General features: G+C 46.2%; 69 non-coding genes across 69 annotated transcripts; all 69 read right to left on the minus strand.

Annotated features, from left to right (window-relative positions):
* Positions 1 to 252: 252 nt before the first annotated feature.
* On the minus strand, positions 253 to 324 carry TRNAP-UGG (transfer RNA proline (anticodon UGG)). The gene has a single exon. It is a non-coding gene; the product is annotated as a tRNA-Pro (tRNA).
* An 86-nt stretch (positions 325 to 410) lies between these two features.
* On the minus strand, positions 411 to 484 carry TRNAP-CGG (transfer RNA proline (anticodon CGG)). Its single transcript has one exon. It is a non-coding gene; the product is annotated as a tRNA-Pro (tRNA).
* Positions 485 to 570: 86 nt separating this feature from the next.
* TRNAP-AGG (transfer RNA proline (anticodon AGG)) lies at positions 571 to 644 on the minus strand. Its single transcript has one exon. It is a non-coding gene; the product is annotated as a tRNA-Pro (tRNA).
* Positions 645 to 733: 89 nt separating this feature from the next.
* TRNAP-CGG (transfer RNA proline (anticodon CGG)) lies at positions 734 to 805 on the minus strand. The gene has a single exon. It is a non-coding gene; the product is annotated as a tRNA-Pro (tRNA).
* An 89-nt stretch (positions 806 to 894) lies between these two features.
* Positions 895 to 966, minus strand: TRNAP-UGG (transfer RNA proline (anticodon UGG)). The gene has a single exon. It is a non-coding gene; the product is annotated as a tRNA-Pro (tRNA).
* A 409-nt stretch (positions 967 to 1,375) lies between these two features.
* TRNAP-CGG (transfer RNA proline (anticodon CGG)) lies at positions 1,376 to 1,447 on the minus strand. The gene has a single exon. It is a non-coding gene; the product is annotated as a tRNA-Pro (tRNA).
* Positions 1,448 to 1,533: 86 nt separating this feature from the next.
* Positions 1,534 to 1,607, minus strand: TRNAQ-CUG (transfer RNA glutamine (anticodon CUG)). The gene has a single exon. It is a non-coding gene; the product is annotated as a tRNA-Gln (tRNA).
* An 89-nt stretch (positions 1,608 to 1,696) lies between these two features.
* Positions 1,697 to 1,768, minus strand: TRNAP-UGG (transfer RNA proline (anticodon UGG)). Its single transcript has one exon. It is a non-coding gene; the product is annotated as a tRNA-Pro (tRNA).
* Positions 1,769 to 2,015: 247 nt separating this feature from the next.
* Positions 2,016 to 2,089, minus strand: TRNAP-CGG (transfer RNA proline (anticodon CGG)). Its single transcript has one exon. It is a non-coding gene; the product is annotated as a tRNA-Pro (tRNA).
* Positions 2,090 to 2,177: 88 nt separating this feature from the next.
* On the minus strand, positions 2,178 to 2,249 carry TRNAP-UGG (transfer RNA proline (anticodon UGG)). The gene has a single exon. It is a non-coding gene; the product is annotated as a tRNA-Pro (tRNA).
* An 88-nt stretch (positions 2,250 to 2,337) lies between these two features.
* On the minus strand, positions 2,338 to 2,409 carry TRNAP-CGG (transfer RNA proline (anticodon CGG)). The gene has a single exon. It is a non-coding gene; the product is annotated as a tRNA-Pro (tRNA).
* Positions 2,410 to 2,817: 408 nt separating this feature from the next.
* Positions 2,818 to 2,891, minus strand: TRNAP-CGG (transfer RNA proline (anticodon CGG)). The gene has a single exon. It is a non-coding gene; the product is annotated as a tRNA-Pro (tRNA).
* An 88-nt stretch (positions 2,892 to 2,979) lies between these two features.
* Positions 2,980 to 3,051, minus strand: TRNAP-UGG (transfer RNA proline (anticodon UGG)). Its single transcript has one exon. It is a non-coding gene; the product is annotated as a tRNA-Pro (tRNA).
* Positions 3,052 to 3,139: 88 nt separating this feature from the next.
* TRNAP-CGG (transfer RNA proline (anticodon CGG)) lies at positions 3,140 to 3,211 on the minus strand. The gene has a single exon. It is a non-coding gene; the product is annotated as a tRNA-Pro (tRNA).
* Positions 3,212 to 3,300: 89 nt separating this feature from the next.
* TRNAP-CGG (transfer RNA proline (anticodon CGG)) lies at positions 3,301 to 3,372 on the minus strand. Its single transcript has one exon. It is a non-coding gene; the product is annotated as a tRNA-Pro (tRNA).
* Positions 3,373 to 3,458: 86 nt separating this feature from the next.
* Positions 3,459 to 3,532, minus strand: TRNAP-CGG (transfer RNA proline (anticodon CGG)). The gene has a single exon. It is a non-coding gene; the product is annotated as a tRNA-Pro (tRNA).
* An 89-nt stretch (positions 3,533 to 3,621) lies between these two features.
* Positions 3,622 to 3,693, minus strand: TRNAP-CGG (transfer RNA proline (anticodon CGG)). The gene has a single exon. It is a non-coding gene; the product is annotated as a tRNA-Pro (tRNA).
* An 89-nt stretch (positions 3,694 to 3,782) lies between these two features.
* TRNAP-UGG (transfer RNA proline (anticodon UGG)) lies at positions 3,783 to 3,854 on the minus strand. Its single transcript has one exon. It is a non-coding gene; the product is annotated as a tRNA-Pro (tRNA).
* Positions 3,855 to 4,263: 409 nt separating this feature from the next.
* On the minus strand, positions 4,264 to 4,335 carry TRNAP-CGG (transfer RNA proline (anticodon CGG)). The gene has a single exon. It is a non-coding gene; the product is annotated as a tRNA-Pro (tRNA).
* Positions 4,336 to 4,421: 86 nt separating this feature from the next.
* Positions 4,422 to 4,495, minus strand: TRNAQ-CUG (transfer RNA glutamine (anticodon CUG)). Its single transcript has one exon. It is a non-coding gene; the product is annotated as a tRNA-Gln (tRNA).
* Positions 4,496 to 4,584: 89 nt separating this feature from the next.
* Positions 4,585 to 4,656, minus strand: TRNAP-UGG (transfer RNA proline (anticodon UGG)). The gene has a single exon. It is a non-coding gene; the product is annotated as a tRNA-Pro (tRNA).
* A 247-nt stretch (positions 4,657 to 4,903) lies between these two features.
* On the minus strand, positions 4,904 to 4,977 carry TRNAP-CGG (transfer RNA proline (anticodon CGG)). Its single transcript has one exon. It is a non-coding gene; the product is annotated as a tRNA-Pro (tRNA).
* An 88-nt stretch (positions 4,978 to 5,065) lies between these two features.
* On the minus strand, positions 5,066 to 5,137 carry TRNAP-CGG (transfer RNA proline (anticodon CGG)). The gene has a single exon. It is a non-coding gene; the product is annotated as a tRNA-Pro (tRNA).
* A 408-nt stretch (positions 5,138 to 5,545) lies between these two features.
* On the minus strand, positions 5,546 to 5,619 carry TRNAP-CGG (transfer RNA proline (anticodon CGG)). Its single transcript has one exon. It is a non-coding gene; the product is annotated as a tRNA-Pro (tRNA).
* A 248-nt stretch (positions 5,620 to 5,867) lies between these two features.
* On the minus strand, positions 5,868 to 5,939 carry TRNAP-CGG (transfer RNA proline (anticodon CGG)). The gene has a single exon. It is a non-coding gene; the product is annotated as a tRNA-Pro (tRNA).
* Positions 5,940 to 6,028: 89 nt separating this feature from the next.
* On the minus strand, positions 6,029 to 6,100 carry TRNAP-CGG (transfer RNA proline (anticodon CGG)). Its single transcript has one exon. It is a non-coding gene; the product is annotated as a tRNA-Pro (tRNA).
* Positions 6,101 to 6,186: 86 nt separating this feature from the next.
* TRNAP-CGG (transfer RNA proline (anticodon CGG)) lies at positions 6,187 to 6,260 on the minus strand. The gene has a single exon. It is a non-coding gene; the product is annotated as a tRNA-Pro (tRNA).
* Positions 6,261 to 6,348: 88 nt separating this feature from the next.
* TRNAP-UGG (transfer RNA proline (anticodon UGG)) lies at positions 6,349 to 6,420 on the minus strand. Its single transcript has one exon. It is a non-coding gene; the product is annotated as a tRNA-Pro (tRNA).
* An 88-nt stretch (positions 6,421 to 6,508) lies between these two features.
* Positions 6,509 to 6,580, minus strand: TRNAP-CGG (transfer RNA proline (anticodon CGG)). Its single transcript has one exon. It is a non-coding gene; the product is annotated as a tRNA-Pro (tRNA).
* An 89-nt stretch (positions 6,581 to 6,669) lies between these two features.
* TRNAP-CGG (transfer RNA proline (anticodon CGG)) lies at positions 6,670 to 6,741 on the minus strand. The gene has a single exon. It is a non-coding gene; the product is annotated as a tRNA-Pro (tRNA).
* An 86-nt stretch (positions 6,742 to 6,827) lies between these two features.
* On the minus strand, positions 6,828 to 6,901 carry TRNAP-CGG (transfer RNA proline (anticodon CGG)). The gene has a single exon. It is a non-coding gene; the product is annotated as a tRNA-Pro (tRNA).
* Positions 6,902 to 6,989: 88 nt separating this feature from the next.
* On the minus strand, positions 6,990 to 7,061 carry TRNAP-UGG (transfer RNA proline (anticodon UGG)). The gene has a single exon. It is a non-coding gene; the product is annotated as a tRNA-Pro (tRNA).
* An 88-nt stretch (positions 7,062 to 7,149) lies between these two features.
* Positions 7,150 to 7,221, minus strand: TRNAP-CGG (transfer RNA proline (anticodon CGG)). The gene has a single exon. It is a non-coding gene; the product is annotated as a tRNA-Pro (tRNA).
* An 87-nt stretch (positions 7,222 to 7,308) lies between these two features.
* On the minus strand, positions 7,309 to 7,382 carry TRNAP-CGG (transfer RNA proline (anticodon CGG)). The gene has a single exon. It is a non-coding gene; the product is annotated as a tRNA-Pro (tRNA).
* A 249-nt stretch (positions 7,383 to 7,631) lies between these two features.
* On the minus strand, positions 7,632 to 7,703 carry TRNAP-CGG (transfer RNA proline (anticodon CGG)). The gene has a single exon. It is a non-coding gene; the product is annotated as a tRNA-Pro (tRNA).
* A 246-nt stretch (positions 7,704 to 7,949) lies between these two features.
* On the minus strand, positions 7,950 to 8,023 carry TRNAP-CGG (transfer RNA proline (anticodon CGG)). The gene has a single exon. It is a non-coding gene; the product is annotated as a tRNA-Pro (tRNA).
* An 87-nt stretch (positions 8,024 to 8,110) lies between these two features.
* Positions 8,111 to 8,184, minus strand: TRNAP-CGG (transfer RNA proline (anticodon CGG)). The gene has a single exon. It is a non-coding gene; the product is annotated as a tRNA-Pro (tRNA).
* A 249-nt stretch (positions 8,185 to 8,433) lies between these two features.
* Positions 8,434 to 8,505, minus strand: TRNAP-CGG (transfer RNA proline (anticodon CGG)). Its single transcript has one exon. It is a non-coding gene; the product is annotated as a tRNA-Pro (tRNA).
* An 86-nt stretch (positions 8,506 to 8,591) lies between these two features.
* Positions 8,592 to 8,665, minus strand: TRNAP-CGG (transfer RNA proline (anticodon CGG)). Its single transcript has one exon. It is a non-coding gene; the product is annotated as a tRNA-Pro (tRNA).
* An 89-nt stretch (positions 8,666 to 8,754) lies between these two features.
* On the minus strand, positions 8,755 to 8,826 carry TRNAP-UGG (transfer RNA proline (anticodon UGG)). The gene has a single exon. It is a non-coding gene; the product is annotated as a tRNA-Pro (tRNA).
* A 247-nt stretch (positions 8,827 to 9,073) lies between these two features.
* On the minus strand, positions 9,074 to 9,147 carry TRNAP-CGG (transfer RNA proline (anticodon CGG)). Its single transcript has one exon. It is a non-coding gene; the product is annotated as a tRNA-Pro (tRNA).
* Positions 9,148 to 9,235: 88 nt separating this feature from the next.
* TRNAP-CGG (transfer RNA proline (anticodon CGG)) lies at positions 9,236 to 9,307 on the minus strand. The gene has a single exon. It is a non-coding gene; the product is annotated as a tRNA-Pro (tRNA).
* A 569-nt stretch (positions 9,308 to 9,876) lies between these two features.
* On the minus strand, positions 9,877 to 9,950 carry TRNAP-CGG (transfer RNA proline (anticodon CGG)). Its single transcript has one exon. It is a non-coding gene; the product is annotated as a tRNA-Pro (tRNA).
* Positions 9,951 to 10,199: 249 nt separating this feature from the next.
* On the minus strand, positions 10,200 to 10,271 carry TRNAP-CGG (transfer RNA proline (anticodon CGG)). The gene has a single exon. It is a non-coding gene; the product is annotated as a tRNA-Pro (tRNA).
* Positions 10,272 to 10,357: 86 nt separating this feature from the next.
* On the minus strand, positions 10,358 to 10,431 carry TRNAP-CGG (transfer RNA proline (anticodon CGG)). The gene has a single exon. It is a non-coding gene; the product is annotated as a tRNA-Pro (tRNA).
* Positions 10,432 to 10,520: 89 nt separating this feature from the next.
* Positions 10,521 to 10,592, minus strand: TRNAP-UGG (transfer RNA proline (anticodon UGG)). The gene has a single exon. It is a non-coding gene; the product is annotated as a tRNA-Pro (tRNA).
* A 247-nt stretch (positions 10,593 to 10,839) lies between these two features.
* On the minus strand, positions 10,840 to 10,913 carry TRNAP-CGG (transfer RNA proline (anticodon CGG)). The gene has a single exon. It is a non-coding gene; the product is annotated as a tRNA-Pro (tRNA).
* Positions 10,914 to 11,001: 88 nt separating this feature from the next.
* On the minus strand, positions 11,002 to 11,073 carry TRNAP-CGG (transfer RNA proline (anticodon CGG)). The gene has a single exon. It is a non-coding gene; the product is annotated as a tRNA-Pro (tRNA).
* Positions 11,074 to 11,481: 408 nt separating this feature from the next.
* Positions 11,482 to 11,555, minus strand: TRNAP-CGG (transfer RNA proline (anticodon CGG)). Its single transcript has one exon. It is a non-coding gene; the product is annotated as a tRNA-Pro (tRNA).
* Positions 11,556 to 11,803: 248 nt separating this feature from the next.
* Positions 11,804 to 11,875, minus strand: TRNAP-CGG (transfer RNA proline (anticodon CGG)). The gene has a single exon. It is a non-coding gene; the product is annotated as a tRNA-Pro (tRNA).
* An 89-nt stretch (positions 11,876 to 11,964) lies between these two features.
* Positions 11,965 to 12,036, minus strand: TRNAP-CGG (transfer RNA proline (anticodon CGG)). Its single transcript has one exon. It is a non-coding gene; the product is annotated as a tRNA-Pro (tRNA).
* Positions 12,037 to 12,122: 86 nt separating this feature from the next.
* TRNAP-CGG (transfer RNA proline (anticodon CGG)) lies at positions 12,123 to 12,196 on the minus strand. The gene has a single exon. It is a non-coding gene; the product is annotated as a tRNA-Pro (tRNA).
* An 88-nt stretch (positions 12,197 to 12,284) lies between these two features.
* On the minus strand, positions 12,285 to 12,356 carry TRNAP-UGG (transfer RNA proline (anticodon UGG)). Its single transcript has one exon. It is a non-coding gene; the product is annotated as a tRNA-Pro (tRNA).
* Positions 12,357 to 12,444: 88 nt separating this feature from the next.
* Positions 12,445 to 12,516, minus strand: TRNAP-CGG (transfer RNA proline (anticodon CGG)). Its single transcript has one exon. It is a non-coding gene; the product is annotated as a tRNA-Pro (tRNA).
* An 87-nt stretch (positions 12,517 to 12,603) lies between these two features.
* Positions 12,604 to 12,677, minus strand: TRNAP-CGG (transfer RNA proline (anticodon CGG)). Its single transcript has one exon. It is a non-coding gene; the product is annotated as a tRNA-Pro (tRNA).
* A 249-nt stretch (positions 12,678 to 12,926) lies between these two features.
* On the minus strand, positions 12,927 to 12,998 carry TRNAP-CGG (transfer RNA proline (anticodon CGG)). Its single transcript has one exon. It is a non-coding gene; the product is annotated as a tRNA-Pro (tRNA).
* A 246-nt stretch (positions 12,999 to 13,244) lies between these two features.
* On the minus strand, positions 13,245 to 13,318 carry TRNAP-CGG (transfer RNA proline (anticodon CGG)). Its single transcript has one exon. It is a non-coding gene; the product is annotated as a tRNA-Pro (tRNA).
* An 88-nt stretch (positions 13,319 to 13,406) lies between these two features.
* TRNAP-CGG (transfer RNA proline (anticodon CGG)) lies at positions 13,407 to 13,478 on the minus strand. The gene has a single exon. It is a non-coding gene; the product is annotated as a tRNA-Pro (tRNA).
* A 408-nt stretch (positions 13,479 to 13,886) lies between these two features.
* On the minus strand, positions 13,887 to 13,960 carry TRNAP-CGG (transfer RNA proline (anticodon CGG)). Its single transcript has one exon. It is a non-coding gene; the product is annotated as a tRNA-Pro (tRNA).
* A 248-nt stretch (positions 13,961 to 14,208) lies between these two features.
* TRNAP-CGG (transfer RNA proline (anticodon CGG)) lies at positions 14,209 to 14,280 on the minus strand. Its single transcript has one exon. It is a non-coding gene; the product is annotated as a tRNA-Pro (tRNA).
* An 89-nt stretch (positions 14,281 to 14,369) lies between these two features.
* TRNAP-CGG (transfer RNA proline (anticodon CGG)) lies at positions 14,370 to 14,441 on the minus strand. The gene has a single exon. It is a non-coding gene; the product is annotated as a tRNA-Pro (tRNA).
* Positions 14,442 to 14,527: 86 nt separating this feature from the next.
* TRNAP-CGG (transfer RNA proline (anticodon CGG)) lies at positions 14,528 to 14,601 on the minus strand. Its single transcript has one exon. It is a non-coding gene; the product is annotated as a tRNA-Pro (tRNA).
* An 88-nt stretch (positions 14,602 to 14,689) lies between these two features.
* Positions 14,690 to 14,761, minus strand: TRNAP-UGG (transfer RNA proline (anticodon UGG)). The gene has a single exon. It is a non-coding gene; the product is annotated as a tRNA-Pro (tRNA).
* Positions 14,762 to 14,849: 88 nt separating this feature from the next.
* TRNAP-CGG (transfer RNA proline (anticodon CGG)) lies at positions 14,850 to 14,921 on the minus strand. Its single transcript has one exon. It is a non-coding gene; the product is annotated as a tRNA-Pro (tRNA).
* Positions 14,922 to 15,008: 87 nt separating this feature from the next.
* TRNAP-CGG (transfer RNA proline (anticodon CGG)) lies at positions 15,009 to 15,082 on the minus strand. The gene has a single exon. It is a non-coding gene; the product is annotated as a tRNA-Pro (tRNA).
* Positions 15,083 to 15,331: 249 nt separating this feature from the next.
* Positions 15,332 to 15,403, minus strand: TRNAP-CGG (transfer RNA proline (anticodon CGG)). The gene has a single exon. It is a non-coding gene; the product is annotated as a tRNA-Pro (tRNA).
* Positions 15,404 to 15,649: 246 nt separating this feature from the next.
* Positions 15,650 to 15,723, minus strand: TRNAP-CGG (transfer RNA proline (anticodon CGG)). The gene has a single exon. It is a non-coding gene; the product is annotated as a tRNA-Pro (tRNA).
* An 88-nt stretch (positions 15,724 to 15,811) lies between these two features.
* Positions 15,812 to 15,883, minus strand: TRNAP-CGG (transfer RNA proline (anticodon CGG)). The gene has a single exon. It is a non-coding gene; the product is annotated as a tRNA-Pro (tRNA).
* A 408-nt stretch (positions 15,884 to 16,291) lies between these two features.
* TRNAP-CGG (transfer RNA proline (anticodon CGG)) lies at positions 16,292 to 16,365 on the minus strand. Its single transcript has one exon. It is a non-coding gene; the product is annotated as a tRNA-Pro (tRNA).
* Between the last annotated feature and the right edge of the window lie 134 nt (positions 16,366 to 16,499).

Raw genomic sequence — 16,499 nt, forward strand, 5'->3', positions numbered from 1 at the left:
ACCATGTATGAAATAAAACATGCTCAACTCATAGGCCTACCCTGTTGTTAGTTGCATTTAAATAGTCACTAAATTACTTCTGCAAAAACTCGGGTCCGTCCGGGATTTTAACCGGGGACCCCTCGCACCCTAAGCGAGTATCATACCCCTAGACCAACGGAGGAAATATGACACTGAAGCATGCTCAACTCGTAGTCCTACTATTTAACTAGTTACTTTTAAATAGTCACCAAATTACTTCTGCAAAAACACGGGTCCGTCCGGGATTTGAACCCGGGACCACTCGCACCCAAAGCGAGTATCATACCCCTAGACCAACGGACCATGTATGAAATAAAACATGCTCAACTCATAGGCCTAGCCTGTAGTTAGTTGCATTTAAATAGTCACTAAATTACCTCTGAAAAAACTCGGGTCCGTCCGGGATTCGAACCCGGGACCACTCACACCCGAAGCGAGTATCATACCCCTAGACCAACGGACGAAGTATGACACTGAAACATGCTCAACTCGAAGGCCTACAATATAACTAGTTGCATTTAAATAGTCACTAAATTACTTCTGCAAAACTCGGGTCCGTCCGGGATTTGAACCCGGGACCACTCGCACCCTAAGCGAGTATCATACCCCTAGACCAACGGACGAAGTATGACACTGAAACATGCTCAACTCGTAGTCCTACAATTTAACTAGTTGCATTTAAATAGTCACTAAATTACCTCTGCAAAAACTCGGGTCCGTCCGGGATTTGAACCCGGGACCACTCACACCCGAAGCGAGTACCATACCCCTAGACCAACGGACCATGTATGACACTGAAACATGCTCAACTCGTAGGCCTACAATATAACTAGTTGCATTTAAATAGTCACTAAATTACCTCTGCAAAAACTCGGGTCCGTCCGGGATTTGAACCCGGGACCACTCACACCCAAAGCGAGTATCATACCCCTAGACCAACGGACCATGTATGAAATAAAACATGCTCAACTCATAGGCCTACCCTGTAGTTAGTTGCATTTAAATAGTCACTAAATTACCTCTGCAAAAACTCGGGTCCGTCCGGGATTTGAACCCGGGACCACTCATACCCGAAGCGAGTATCATACCCCTAGGCCCACGGACCATGTATGACACTGAAACATGCTCAACTCGTAGGCCTACAATATAACTAGTTGCATTTGAATAGTCACTAAATTACCTCTGCAAAAACTCGGGTCCGTCCGGGATTTTAACCCGGGAACACTCACACCCAAAGCGAGTATCATACCCCTAGACCAACGGACCATGTATGAAATAAAACATGCTCAACTCATAGGCCTACCCTGTAGTTAGTTGCATTTAAATAGTCACTAAATTACCTCTGCAAAAACTCGGGTCCGTCCGGGATTTGAACCCGGGACCACTCACACCCGAAGCGAGTATCATACCCCTAGACCAACGGACCATGTATGAAATAAAACATGCTCAGCTCGTAGTCCTTCAATTTAACTCGTTGCATTTGAATAGTCACCAAATTACTTCTGCAAAAACTCGGGTCCGTCCGGGATTTGAACCCGGGACCACTCACACCAGAAGCGAGTATCATACCCCTAGACCAACGGACGAAGTATGACACTGAAACATGCTCAACTCGTAGTCCTACAATTTAACTCGTTGCATTTAAATAGTCATCAAATTACATCTGCAAAAACACGGGTCCGTCCGGGATTTGAACCCGGCACCACTCGCACCCAAAGCGAGAATCATACCCCTAGACCAACGGACCATGTACGACACTGAAACATGCTCAACTCGTAGGCCTACAATATAAATAGTTGCATTTAAATAGTCACTAAATTACCTCTGCAAAAACTCGGGTCCGTCCTGGACTTGAACCCGGGACCACTCACACCCAAAGCGAGTATCATACCCCTAGACCAATGGACCATGTATGAAATAAAACATGCTCAACTCATAGGCCTACCCTGTAGTTAGTTGCATTTAAATAGTCACTAAATTACCTCTGCAAAAACTCGGGTCCGTCCGGGATTCGAACCCGGGACCACTCACACCCGAAGCGAGTATCATACCCCTAGACCAACGGACGAAGTATGACACTGAAACATGCTCAGCTCGTAGTCCTACAATTTAACTAGTTACATTTCAATAGTCACTAAATTACTTCTGCAAAACTCGGGTCCGTCCGGGATTTGAACCCGGGACCACTCGCACCCAAAGCGAGTATCATACCCCTAGACCAACGGACCATGTATGAAATAAAACATGCTCAACTCATAGGCCTACCCTGTAGTTAGTTGCATTTAAATAGTCACTAAATTACCTCTGCAAAAACTCGGGTCCGTCCGGGATTTGAACCCGGGACCACTCACACCCGAAGCGAGTACCATACCCCTAGACCAACGGACCATGTATGACACTGAAACATTCTCAACTCGTAGGCCTACAATATAACTAGTTGCATTTAAATAGTCACTAAATTACCTCTGCAAAAACTCGGGTCCGTCCGGGATTTAAACCCGGGACCACTCACACCCGAAGCGAGTATCATACCCCTAGACCAACGGACGAAGTATGACACTGAAACATGCTCAGCTCGTTGTCCTTCAATTTAACTCGTTCCATTTGAATAGTCACCAAATTACTTCTGCAAAAACTCGGGTCCGTCCGAGATTTGAACCCGGGACCACTCGCACCCAAAGCGAGTATCATACCCCTAGACCAACGGACGATGTATGAAATAAAACATGCTCAACTCATAGGCCTACCCTGTAGTTAGTTGCATTTAAATAGTCACTAAATTACCTCTGCAAAAACTCGGGTCCGTCCGGGATTCGAACCCGGGACCACTCACACCCGAAGCGAGTATCATACCCCTAGACCAACGGACGAAGTATGACACTGAAACATGCTCAGCTCGTAGTCCTACAATTTAACTAGTTACATTTCAATAGTCACTAAATTACTTCTGCAAAACTCGGGTCCGTCCGGGATTTGAACCCGGGACCACTCGCACCCAAAGCGAGTATCATACCCCTAGACCAACGGACCATGTATGAAATAAAACATGCTCAACTCATAGGCCTACCCTGTAGTTAGTTGCATTTAAATAGTCACTAAATTACCTCTGCAAAAACTCGGGTCCGTCCGGGATTTGAACCCGGGACCACTCACACCCGAAGCGAGTACCATACCCCTAGACCAACGGACCATGTATGACACTGAAACATTCTCAACTCGTAGGCCTACAATATAACTAGTTGCATTTAAATAGTCACTAAATTACCTCTGCAAAAACTCGGGTCCGTCCGGGATTTGAACCCGGGACCACTCACACCCGAAGCGAGTATCATACCCCTAGACCAATGGACCATGTATGAAATAAAACATGCTCAACTCATAGGCCTAGCCTGTAGTTAGTTGCATTTAAATAGTCACTAAATTACCTCTGCAAAAACTCGGGTCCGTCCGGGATTCGAACCCGGGACCACTCACACCCGAAGCGAGTATCATACCCCTAGACCAACGGACGAAGTATGACACTGAAACATGCTCAGCTCGTAGTCCTACAATTTAACTAGTTACATTTCAATAGTCACTAAATTACCTCTGCAAAAACTCGGGTCCGTCCGGGATTTGAACCCGGGACCACTCACACCCGAAGCGAGTACCATACCCCTAGACCAACGGACCATGTATGACACTGAAACATGCTCAACTCGTAGGCCTACAATATAACTAGTTGCATTTAAATAGTCACTAAATTACCTCTGCAAAAACTCGGGTCCGTCCGGGATTTGAACCCGGGACCACTCACACCCAAAGCGAGTATCATACCCCTAGACCAACGGACCATGTATGAAATAAAACATGCTCAACTCATAGGCCTACCCTGTAGTTAGTTGCATTTAAATAGTCACTAAATTACCTCTGCAAAAACTCGGGTCCGTCCGGGATTTGAACCCGGGACCACTCATACCCGAAGCGAGTATCATACCCCTAGGCCCACGGACCATGTATGACACTGAAACATGCTCAACTCGTAGGCCTACAATATAACTAGTTGCATTTGAATAGTCACTAAATTACCTCTGCAAAAACTCGGGTCCGTCCGGGATTTTAACCCGGGAACACTCACACCCAAAGCGAGTATCATACCCCTAGACCAACGGACCATGTATGAAATAAAACATGCTCAACTCATAGGCCTACCCTGTAGTTAGTTGCATTTAAATAGTCACTAAATTACCTCTGCAAAAACTCGGGTCCGTCCGGGATTTGAACCCGGGACCACTCACACCCGAAGCGAGTATCATACCCCTAGACCAACGGACCATGTATGAAATAAAACATGCTCAGCTCGTAGTCCTTCAATTTAACTCGTTGCATTTGAATAGTCACCAAATTACTTCTGCAAAAACTCGGGTCCGTCCGGGATTTGAACCCGGGACCACTCACACCAGAAGCGAGTATCATACCCCTAGACCAACGGACGAAGTATGACACTGAAACATGCTCAACTCGTAGTCCTACAATTTAACTCGTTGCATTTAAATAGTCATCAAATTACATCTGCAAAAACACGGGTCCGTCCGGGATTTGAACCCGGCACCACTCGCACCCAAAGCGAGAATCATACCCCTAGACCAACGGACCATGTACGACACTGAAACATGCTCAACTCGTAGGCCTACAATATAAATAGTTGCATTTAAATAGTCACTAAATTACCTCTGCAAAAACTCGGGTCCGTCCTGGACTTGAACCCGGGACCACTCACACCCAAAGCGAGTATCATACCCCTAGACCAATGGACCATGTATGAAATAAAACATGCTCAACTCATAGGCCTAGCCTGTAGTTAGTTGCATTTAAATAGTCACTAAATTACCTCTGCAAAAACTCGGGTCCGTCCGGGATTCGAACCCGGGACCACTCACACCCGAAGCGAGTATCATACCCCTAGACCAACGGACGAAGTATGACACTGAAACATGCTCAGCTCGTAGTCCTACAATTTAACTAGTTACATTTCAATAGTCACTAAATTACTTCTGCAAAACTCGGGTCCGTCCGGGATTTGAACCCGGGACCACTCACACCCGAAGCGAGTACCATACCCCTAGACCAACGGACCATGTATGACACTGAAACATTCTCAACTCGTAGGCCTACAATATAACTAGTTGCATTTAAATAGTCACTAAATTACCTCTGCAAAAACTCGGGTCCGTCCGGGATTTAAACCCGGGACCACTCACACCCGAAGCGAGTATCATACCCCTAGACCAACGGACGAAGTATGACACTGAAACATGCTCAGTTCGTTGTCCTTCAATTTAACTCGTTCCATTTGAATAGTCACCAAATTACTTGTGCAAAAACTCGGGTCCGTCCGAGATTTGAACCCGGGACCACTCGCACCCAAAGCGAGTATCATACCCCTAGACCAACGGACGATGTATGAAATAAAACATGCTCAACTCATAGGCCTACCCTGTAGTTAGTTGCATTTAAATAGTCACTAAATTACCTCTGCAAAAACTCGGGTCCGTCCGGGATTCGAACCCGGGACCACTCACACCCGAAGCGAGTATCATACCCCTAGACCAACGGACGAAGTATGACACTGAAACATGCTCAGCTCGTAGTCCTACAATTTAACTAGTTACATTTCAATAGTCACTAAATTACTTCTGCAAAACTCGGGTCCTTCCGGGATTTGAACCCGGGACCACTCGCACCCAAAGCGAGTATCATACCCCTAGACCAACGGACCATGTATGAAATAAAACATGCTCAACTCATAGGCCTACCCTGTAGTTAGTTGCATTTAAATAGTCACTAAATTACCTCTGCAAAAACTCGGGTCCGTCCGGGATTTGAACCCGGGACCACTCACACCCGAAGCGAGTACCATACCCCTAGACCAACGGACCATGTATGACACTGAAACATTCTCAACTCGTAGGCCTACAATATAACTAGTTGCATTTAAATAGTCACTAAATTACCTCTGCAAAAACTCGGGTCCGTCCGGGATTTGAACCCGGGACCACTCACACCCGAAGCGAGTATCATACCCCTAGACCAATGGACCATGTATGAAATAAAACATGCTCAACTCATAGGCCTAGCCTGTAGTTAGTTGCATTTAAATAGTCACTAAATTACCTCTGCAAAAACTCGGGTCCGTCCGGGATTCGAACCCGGGACCACTCACACCCGAAGCGAGTATCATACCCCTAGACCAACGGACGAAGTATGACACTGAAACATGCTCAGCTCGTAGTCCTACAATTTAACTAGTTACATTTCAATAGTCACTAAATTACTTCTGCAAAACTCGGGTCCGTCCGGGATTTGAACCCGGGACCACTCGCACCCAAAGCGAGTATCATACCCCTAGACCAACGGACCATGTATGAAATAAAACATGCTCAACTCATAGGCCTACAATGTAGTTAGTTGCATTTAAACAGTCACTAAATTACCTCTGCAAAAACTCGGGTCCGTCCGGGATTTGAACCCGGGACCACTCACACCCGAAGCGAGTACCATACCCCTAGACCAACGGACCATGTATGACACTGAAACATTCTCAACTCGTAGGCCTACAATATAACTAGTTGCATTTAAATAGTCACTAAATTACCTCTGCAAAAACTCGGGTCCGTCCGGGATTTGAACCCGGGACCACTCACACCCGAAGCGAGTATCATACCCCTAGACCAATGGACCATGTATGAAATAAAACATGCTCAACTCATAGGCCTAGCCTGTAGTTAGTTGCATTTAAATAGTCACTAAATTACCTCTGCAAAAACTCGGGTCCGTCCGGGATTCGAACCCGGGACCACTCACACCCGAAGCGAGTATCATACCCCTAGACCAACGGACGAAGTATGACACTGAAACATGCGCAGCTCGTAGTCCTACAATTTAACTAGTTACATTTCAATAGTCACTAAATTACTTCTGCAAAACTCGGGTCCGTCCGGGATTTGAACCCGGGACCACTCGCACCCAAAGCGAGTATCATACCCCTAGACCAACGGACCATGTATGAAATAAAACATGCTCAACTCATAGGCCTACAATGTAGTTAGTTGCATTTAAATAGTCACTAAATTACCTCTGCAAAAACTCGGGTCCGTCCGGGATTTGAACCCGGGACCACTCACACCCGAAGCGAGTACCATACCCCTAGACCAACGGACCATGTATGACACTGAAACATTCTCAACTCGTAGGCCTACAATATAACTAGTTGCATTTAAATAGTCACTAAATTACCTCTGCAAAAACTCGGGTCCGTCCGGGATTTGAACCCGGGACCACTCACACCCGAAGCGAGTATCATACCCCTAGACCAACGGACGAAGTATGACACTGAAACATGCTCAGCTCGTTGTCCTTCAATTTAACTCGTTCCATTTGAATAGTCACCAAATTACTTCTGCAAAAACTCGGGTCCGTCCGGGATTTTAACCCGGGAACACTCACACCCAAAGCGAGTATCATACCCCTAGACCAACGGACCATGTATGAAATAAAACATGCTCAACTCATAGGCCTACCCTGTAGTTAGTTGCATTTAAATTGTCACTAAATTACCTCTGCAAAAACTCGGGTCCGTCCGGGATTTGAACCCGGGACCACTCACACCCGAAGCGAGTATCATACCCCTAGACAAACGGACCATGTATGAAATAAAACATGCTCAGCTCGTAGTCCTTCAATTTAACTCGTTGCATTTGAATAGTCACTAAATTACCTCTGCAAAAACTCGGGTCCGTCCTGGACTTGAACCCGGGACCACTCACACCCAAAGCGAGTATCATACCCCTAGACCAATGGACCATGTATGAAATAAAACATGCTCAACTCATAGGCCTAGCCTGTAGTTAGTTGCATTTAAATAGTCACTAAATTACCTCTGCAAAAACTCGGGTCCGTCCGGGATTCGAACCCGGGACCACTCACACCCGAAGCGAGTATCATACCCCTAGACCAACGGACGAAGTATGACACTGAAACATGCTCAGCTCGTAGTCCTACAATTTAACTAGTTGCATTTAAATAGTCACTAAATTACCTCTGCAAAAACTCGGGTCCGTCCGGGATTTGAACCCGGGACCACTCACACCCGAAGCGAGTATCATACCCCTAGACCAACGGACGAAGTATGACACTGAAACATGCTCAGCTCGTTGTCCTTCAATTTAACTCGTTCCATTTGAATAGTCACCAAATTACTTCTGCAAAAACTCGGGTCCGTCCGGGATTTTAACCCGGGAACACTCACACCCAAAGCGAGTATCATACCCCTAGACCAACGGACCATGTATGAAATAAAACATGCTCAACTCATAGGCCTACCCTGTAGTTAGTTGCATTTAAATAGTCACTAAATTACCTCTGCAAAAACTCGGGTCCGTCCGGGATTTGAACCCGGGACCACTCACACCCGAAGCGAGTATCATACCCCTAGACAAACGGACCATGTATGAAATAAAACATGCTCAGCTCGTAGTCCTTCAATTTAACTCGTTGCATTTGAATAGTCACCAAATTACTTCTGCAAAAACTCGGGTCCGTCCGGGATTTGAACCCGGGACCACTCACACCCGAAGCGAGTATCATACCCCTAGACCAACGGACGAAGTATGACACTGAAACATGCTCAACTCGTAGTCCTACAATTTAACTCGTTGCATTTAAATAGTCATCAAATTACATCTGCAAAAACACGGGTCCGTCCGGGATTTGAACCCGGCACCACTCGCACCCAAAGCGAGAATCATACCCCTAGACCAACGGACCATGTACGACACTGAAACATGCTCAACTCGTAGGCCTACAATATAAATAGTTGCATTTAAATAGTCACTAAATTACCTCTGCAAAAACTCGGGTCCGTCCTGGACTTGTACCCGGGACCACTCACACCCAAAGCGAGTATCATACCCCTAGACCAATGGACCATGTATGAAATAAAACATGCTCAACTCATAGGCCTAGCCTGTAGTTAGTTGCATTTAAATAGTCACTAAATTACCTCTGCAAAAACTCGGGTCCGTCCGGGATTCGAACCCGGGACCACTCACACCCGAAGCGAGTATCATACCCCTAGACCAACGGACGAAGTATGACACTGAAACATGCTCAGCTCGTAGTCCTACAATTTAACTAGTTACATTTCAATAGTCACTAAATTACTTCTGCAAAACTCGGGTCCGTCCGGGATTTGAACCCGGGACCACTCACACCCGAAGCGAGTACCATACCCCTAGACCAACGGACCATGTATGACACTGAAACATTCTCAACTCGTAGGCCTACAATATAACTAGTTGCATTTAAATAGTCACTAAATTACCTCTGCAAAAACTCGGGTCCGTCCGGGATTTAAACCCGGGACCACTCACACCCGAAGCGAGTATCATACCCCTAGACCAACGGACGAAGTATGACACTGAAACATGCTCAGCTCGTTGTCCTTCAATTTAACTCGTTCCATTTGAATAGTCACCAAATTACTTGTGCAAAAACTCGGGTCCGTCCGAGATTTGAACCCGGGACCACTCGCACCCAAAGCGAGTATCATACCCCTAGACCAACGGACGATGTATGAAATAAAACATGCTCAACTCATAGGCCTACCCTGTAGTTAGTTGCATTTAAATAGTCACTAAATTACCTCTGCAAAAACTCGGGTCCGTCCGGGATTCGAACCCGGGACCACTCACACCCGAAGCGAGTATCATACCCCTAGAACAACGGACGAAGTATGACACTGAAACATGCTCAGCTCGTAGTCCTACAATTTAACTAGTTACATTTCAATAGTCACTAAATTACCTCTGCAAAAACTCGGGTCCGTCCGGGATTTGAACCCGGGACCACTCACACCCGAAGCGAGTATCATACCCCTAGACCAACGGACGAAGTATGACACTGAAACATGCTCAGCTCGTTGTCCTTCAATTTAACTCGTTCCATTTGAATAGTCACCAAATTACTTCTGCAAAAACTCGGGTCCGTCCGGGATTTTAACCCGGGAACACTCACACCCAAAGCGAGTATCATACCCCTAGACCAACGGACCATGTATGAAATAAAACATGCTCAACTCATAGGCCTACCCTGTAGTTAGTTGCATTTAAATAGTCACTAAATTACCTCTGCAAAAACTCGGGTCCGTCCGGGATTTGAACCCGGGACCACTCACACCCGAAGCGAGTATCATACCCCTAGACAAACGGACCATGTATGAAATAAAACATGCTCAGCTCGTAGTCCTTCAATTTAACTCGTTGCATTTGAATAGTCACCAAATTACTTCTGCAAAAACTCGGGTCCGTCCGGGATTTGAACCCGGGACCACTCACACCCGAAGCGAGTATCATACCCCTAGACCAACGGACGAAGTATGACACTGAAACATGCTCAACTCGTAGTCCTACAATTTAACTCGTTGCATTTAAATAGTCATCAAATTACATCTGCAAAAACACGGGTCCGTCCGGGATTTGAACCCGGCACCACTCGCACCCAAAGCGAGAATCATACCCCTAGACCAACGGACCATGTACGACACTGAAACATGCTCAACTCGTAGGCCTACAATATAAATAGTTGCATTTAAATAGTCACTAAATTACCTCTGCAAAAACTCGGGTCCGTCCTGGACTTGAACCCGGGACCACTCACACCCAAAGCGAGTATCATACCCCTAGACCAATGGACCATGTATGAAATAAAACATGCTCAACTCATAGGCCTAGCCTGTAGTTAGTTGCATTTAAATAGTCACTAAATTACCTCTGCAAAAACTCGGGTCCGTCCGGGATTCGAACCCGGGACCACTCACACCCGAAGCGAGTATCATACCCCTAGACCAACGGACGAAGTATGACACTGAAACATGCTCAGCTCGTAGTCCTACAATTTAACTAGTTACATTTCAATAGTCACTAAATTACTTCTGCAAAACTCGGGTCCGTCCGGGATTTGAACCCGGGACCACTCACACCCGAAGCGAGTACCATACCCCTAGACCAACGGACCATGTATGACACTGAAACATTCTCAACTCGTAGGCCTACAATATAACTAGTTGCATTTAAATAGTCACTAAATTACCTCTGCAAAAACTCGGGTCCGTCCGGGATTTAAACCCGGGACCACTCACACCCGAAGCGAGTATCATACCCCTAGACCAACGGACGAAGTATGACACTGAAACATGCTCAGCTCGTTGTCCTTCAATTTAACTCGTTCCATTTGAATAGTCACCAAATTACTTGTGCAAAAACTCGGGTCCGTCCGAGATTTGAACCCGGGACCACTCGCACCCAAAGCGAGTATCATACCCCTAGACCAACGGACGATGTATGAAATAAAACATGCTCAACTCATAGGCCTACCCTGTAGTTAGTTGCATTTAAATAGTCACTAAATTACCTCTGCAAAAACTCGGGTCCGTCCGGGATTCGAACCCGGGACCACTCACACCCGAAGCGAGTATCATACCCCTAGACCAACGGACGAAGTATGACACTGAAACATGCTCAGCTCGTAGTCCTACAATTTAACTAGTTACATTTCAATAGTCACTAAATTACTTCTGCAAAACTCGGGTCCTTCCGGGATTTGAACCCGGGACCACTCGCACCCAAAGCGAGTATCATACCCCTAGACCAACGGACCATGTATGAAATAAAACATGCTCAACTCATAGGCCTACCCTGTAGTTAGTTGCATTTAAATAGTCACTAAATTACCTCTGCAAAAACTCGGGTCCGTCCGGGATTTGAACCCGGGACCACTCACACCCGAAGCGAGTACCATACCCCTAGACCAACGGACCATGTATGACACTGAAACATTCTCAACTCGTAGGCCTACAATATAACTAGTTGCATTTAAATAGTCACTAAATTACCTCTGCAAAAACTCGGGTCCGTCCGGGATTTGAACCCGGGACCACTCACACCCGAAGCGAGTATCATACCCCTAGACCAATGGACCATGTATGAAATAAAACATGCTCAACTCATAGGCCTAGCCTGTAGTTAGTTGCATTTAAATAGTCACTAAATTACCTCTGCAAAAACTCGGGTCCGTCCGGGATTCGAACCCGGGACCACTCACACCCGAAGCGAGTATCATACCCCTAGACCAACGGACGAAGTATGACACTGAAACATGCTCAGCTCGTAGTCCTACAATTTAACTAGTTACATTTCAATAGTCACTAAATTACTTCTGCAAAACTCGGGTCCGTCCGGGATTTGAACCCGGGACCACTCGCACCCAAAGCGAGTATCATACCCCTAGACCAACGGACCATGTATGAAATAAAACATGCTCAACTCATAGGCCTACAATGTAGTTAGTTGCATTTAAATAGTCACTAAATTACCTCTGCAAAAACTCGGGTCCGTCCGGGATTTGAACCCGGGACCACTCACACCCGAAGCGAGTACCATACCCCTAGACCAACGGACCATGTATGACACTGAAACATTCTCAACTCGTAGGCCTACAATATAACTAGTTGCATTTAAATAGTCACTAAATTACCTCTGCAAAAACTCGGGTCCGTCCGGGATTTGAACCCGGGACCACTCACACCCGAAGCGAGTATCATACCCCTAGACCAACGGACGAAGTATGACACTGAAACATGCTCAGCTCGTTGTCCTTCAATTTAACTCGTTCCATTTGAATAGTCACCAAATTACTTCTGCTAAAACTCGGGTCCGTCCGGGATTTTAACCCGGGAACACTCACACCCAAAGCGAGTATCATACCCCTAGACCAACGGACCATGTATGAAATAAAACATGCTCAACTCATAGGCCTACCCTGTAGTTAGTTGCATTTAAATTGTCACTAAATTACCTCTGCAAAAACTCGGGTCCGTCCGGGATTTGAACCCGGGACCACTCACACCCGAAGCGAGTATCATACCCCTAGACAAACGGACCATGTATGAAATAAAACATGCTCAGCTCGTAGTCCTTCAATTTAACTCGTTGCATTTGAATAGTCACTAAATTACCTCTGCAAAAACTCGGGTCCGTCCTGGACTTGAACCCGGGACCACTCACACCCAAAGCGAGTATCATACCCCTAGACCAATGGACCATGTATGAAATAAAACATGCTCAACTCATAGGCCTAGCCTGTAGTTAGTTGCATTTAAATAGTCACTAAATTACCTCTGCAAAAACTCGGGTCCGTCCGGGATTCGAACCCGGGACCACTCACACCCGAAGCGAGTATCATACCCCTAGACCAACGGACGAAGTATGACACTGAAACATGCTCAGCTCGTAGTCCTACAATTTAACTAGTTACATTTCAATAGTCACTAAATTACTTCTGCAAAACTCGGGTCCGTCCGGGATTTGAACCCGGGACCACTCACACCCGAAGCGAGTACCATACCCCTAGACCAACGGACCATGTATGACACTGAAACATTCTCAACTCGTAGGCCTACAATATAACTAGTTGCATTTAAATAGTCACTAAATTACCTCTGCAAAAACTCGGGTCCGTCCGGGATTTAAACCCGGGACCACTCACACCCGAAGCGAGTATCATACCCCTAGACCAACGGACGAAGTATGACACTGAAACATGCTCAGCTCGTTGTCCTTCAATTTAACTCGTTCCATTTGAATAGTCACCAAATTACTTGTGCAAAAACTCGGGTCCGTCCGAGATTTGAACCCGGGACCACTCGCACCCAAAGCGAGTATCATACCCCTAGACCAACGGACGATGTATGAAATAAAACATGCTCAACTCATAGGCCTACCCTGTAGTTAGTTGCATTTAAATAGTCACTAAATTACCTCTGCAAAAACTCGGGTCCGTCCGGGATTCGAACCCGGGACCACTCACACCCGAAGCGAGTATCATACCCCTAGACCAACGGACGAAGTATGACACTGAAACATGCTCAGCTCGTAGTCCTACAATTTAACTAGTTACATTTCAATAGTCACTAAATTACTTCTGCAAAACTCGGGTCCTTCCGGGATTTGAACCCGGGACCACTCGCACCCAAAGCGAGTATCATACCCCTAGACCAACGGACCATGTATGAAATAAAACATGCTCAACTCATAGGCCTACCCTGTAGTTAGTTGCATTTAAATAGTCACTAAATTACCTCTGCAAAAACTCGGGTCCGTCCGGGATTTGAACCCGGGACCACTCACACCCGAAGCGAGTACCATACCCCTAGACCAACGGACCATGTATGACACTGAAACATTCTCAACTCGTAGGCCTACAATATAACTAGTTGCATTTAAATAGTCACTAAATTACCTCTGCAAAAACTCGGGTCCGTCCGGGATTTGAACCCGGGACCACTCACACCCGAAGCGAGTATCATACCCCTAGACCAATGGACCATGTATGAAATAAAACATGCTCAACTCATAGGCCTAGCCTGTAGTTAGTTGCATTTAAATAGTCACTAAATTACCTCTGCAAAAACTCGGGTCCGTCCGGGATTCGAACCCGGGACCACTCACACCCGAAGCGAGTATCATACCCCTAGACCAACGGACGAAGTATGACACTGAAACATGCTCAGCTCGTAGTCCTACAATTTAACTAGTTACATTTCAATAGTCACTAAATTACTTCTGCAAAACTCGGGTCCGTCCGGGATTTGAACCCGGGACCACTCGCACCCAAAGCGAGTATCATACCCCTAGACCAACGGACCATGTATGAAATAAAACATGCTCAACTCATAGGCCTACCCTGTAGTTAGTTGCATTTAAATAGTCACTAAATTACCTCTGCAAAAACTCGGGTCCGTCCGGGATTTGAACCCGGGACCACTCACACCCGAAGCGAGTACCATACCCCTAGACCAACGGACCATGTATGACACTGAAACATTCTCAACTCGTAGGCCTACAATATAACTAGTTGCATTTAAATAGTCACTAAATTACCTCTGCAAAAACTCGGGTCCGTCCGGGATTTGAACCCGGGACCACTCACACCCGAAGCGAGTATCATACCCCTAGACCAACGGACGAAGTATGACACTGAAACATGCTCAGCTCGTTGTCCTTCAATTTAACTCGTTCCATTTGAATAGTCACCAAATTACTTCTGCTAAAACTCGGGTCCGTCCGGGATTTTAACCCGGGAACACTCACACCCAAAGCGAGTATCATACCCCTAGACCAACGGACCATGTATGAAATAAAACATGCTCAACTCATAGGCCTACCCTGTAGTTAGTTGCATTTAAATTGTCACTAAATTACCTCTGCAAAAACTCGGGTCCGTCCGGGATTTGAACCCGGGACCACTCACACCCGAAGCGAGTATCATACCCCTAGACAAACGGACCATGTATGAAATAAAACATGCTCAGCTCGTAGTCCTTCAATTTAACTCGTTGCATTTGAATAGTCACTAAATTACCTCTGCAAAAACTCGGGTCCGTCCTGGACTTGAACCCGGGACCACTCACACCCAAAGCGAGTATCATACCCCTAGACCAATGGACCATGTATGAAATAAAACATGCTCAACTCATAGGCCTAGCCTGTAGTTAGTTGCATTTAAATAGTCACTAAATTACCTCTGCAAAAACTCGGGTCCGTCCGGGATTCGAACCCGGGACCACTCACACCCGAAGCGAGTATCATACCCCTAGACCAACGGACGAAGTATGACACTGAAACATGCTCAGCTCGTAGTCCTACAATTTAACTAGTTACATTTCAATAGTCACTAAATTACTTCTGCAAAACTCGGGTCCGTCCGGGATTTGAACCCGGGACCACTCACACCCGAAGCGAGTACCATACCCCTAGACCAACGGACCATGTATGACACTGAAACATTCTCAACTCGTAGGCCTACAATATAACTAGTTGCATTTAAATAGTCACTAAATTACCTCTGCAAAAACTCGGGTCCGTCCGGGATTTAAACCCGGGACCACTCACACCCGAAGCGAGTATCATACCCCTAGACCAACGGACGAAGTATGACACTGAAACATGCTCAGCTCGTTGTCCTTCAATTTAACTCGTTCCATTTGAATAGTCACCAAATTACTTGTGCAAAAACTCGGGTCCGTCCGAGATTTGAACCCGGGACCACTCGCACCCAAAGCGAGTATCATACCCCTAGACCAACGGACGATGTATGAAATAAAACATGCTCAACTCATAGGCCTACCCTGTAGTTAGTTGCATTTAAATAGTCACTAAATTACCTCTGCAAAAACTCGGGTCCGTCCGGGATTCGAACCCGGGACCACTCACACCCGAAGCGAGTATCATACCCCTAGACCAACGGACGAAGTATGACACTGAAACATGCTCAGCTCGTAGTCCTACAATTTAACTAGTTACATTTCAATAGTCACTAAATTACTTCTGCAAAACTCGGGTCCTTCCGGGATTTGAACCCGGGACCACTCGCACCCAAAGCGA

Source organism: Phalangium opilio, unplaced genomic scaffold, assembly GCF_054372755.1.
Source record: "Phalangium opilio isolate 3A_F unplaced genomic scaffold, DU_Popi_V2 ptg000487l_1, whole genome shotgun sequence".
Taxonomy (NCBI): Eukaryota; Metazoa; Arthropoda; class Arachnida; order Opiliones; family Phalangiidae; genus Phalangium; species Phalangium opilio.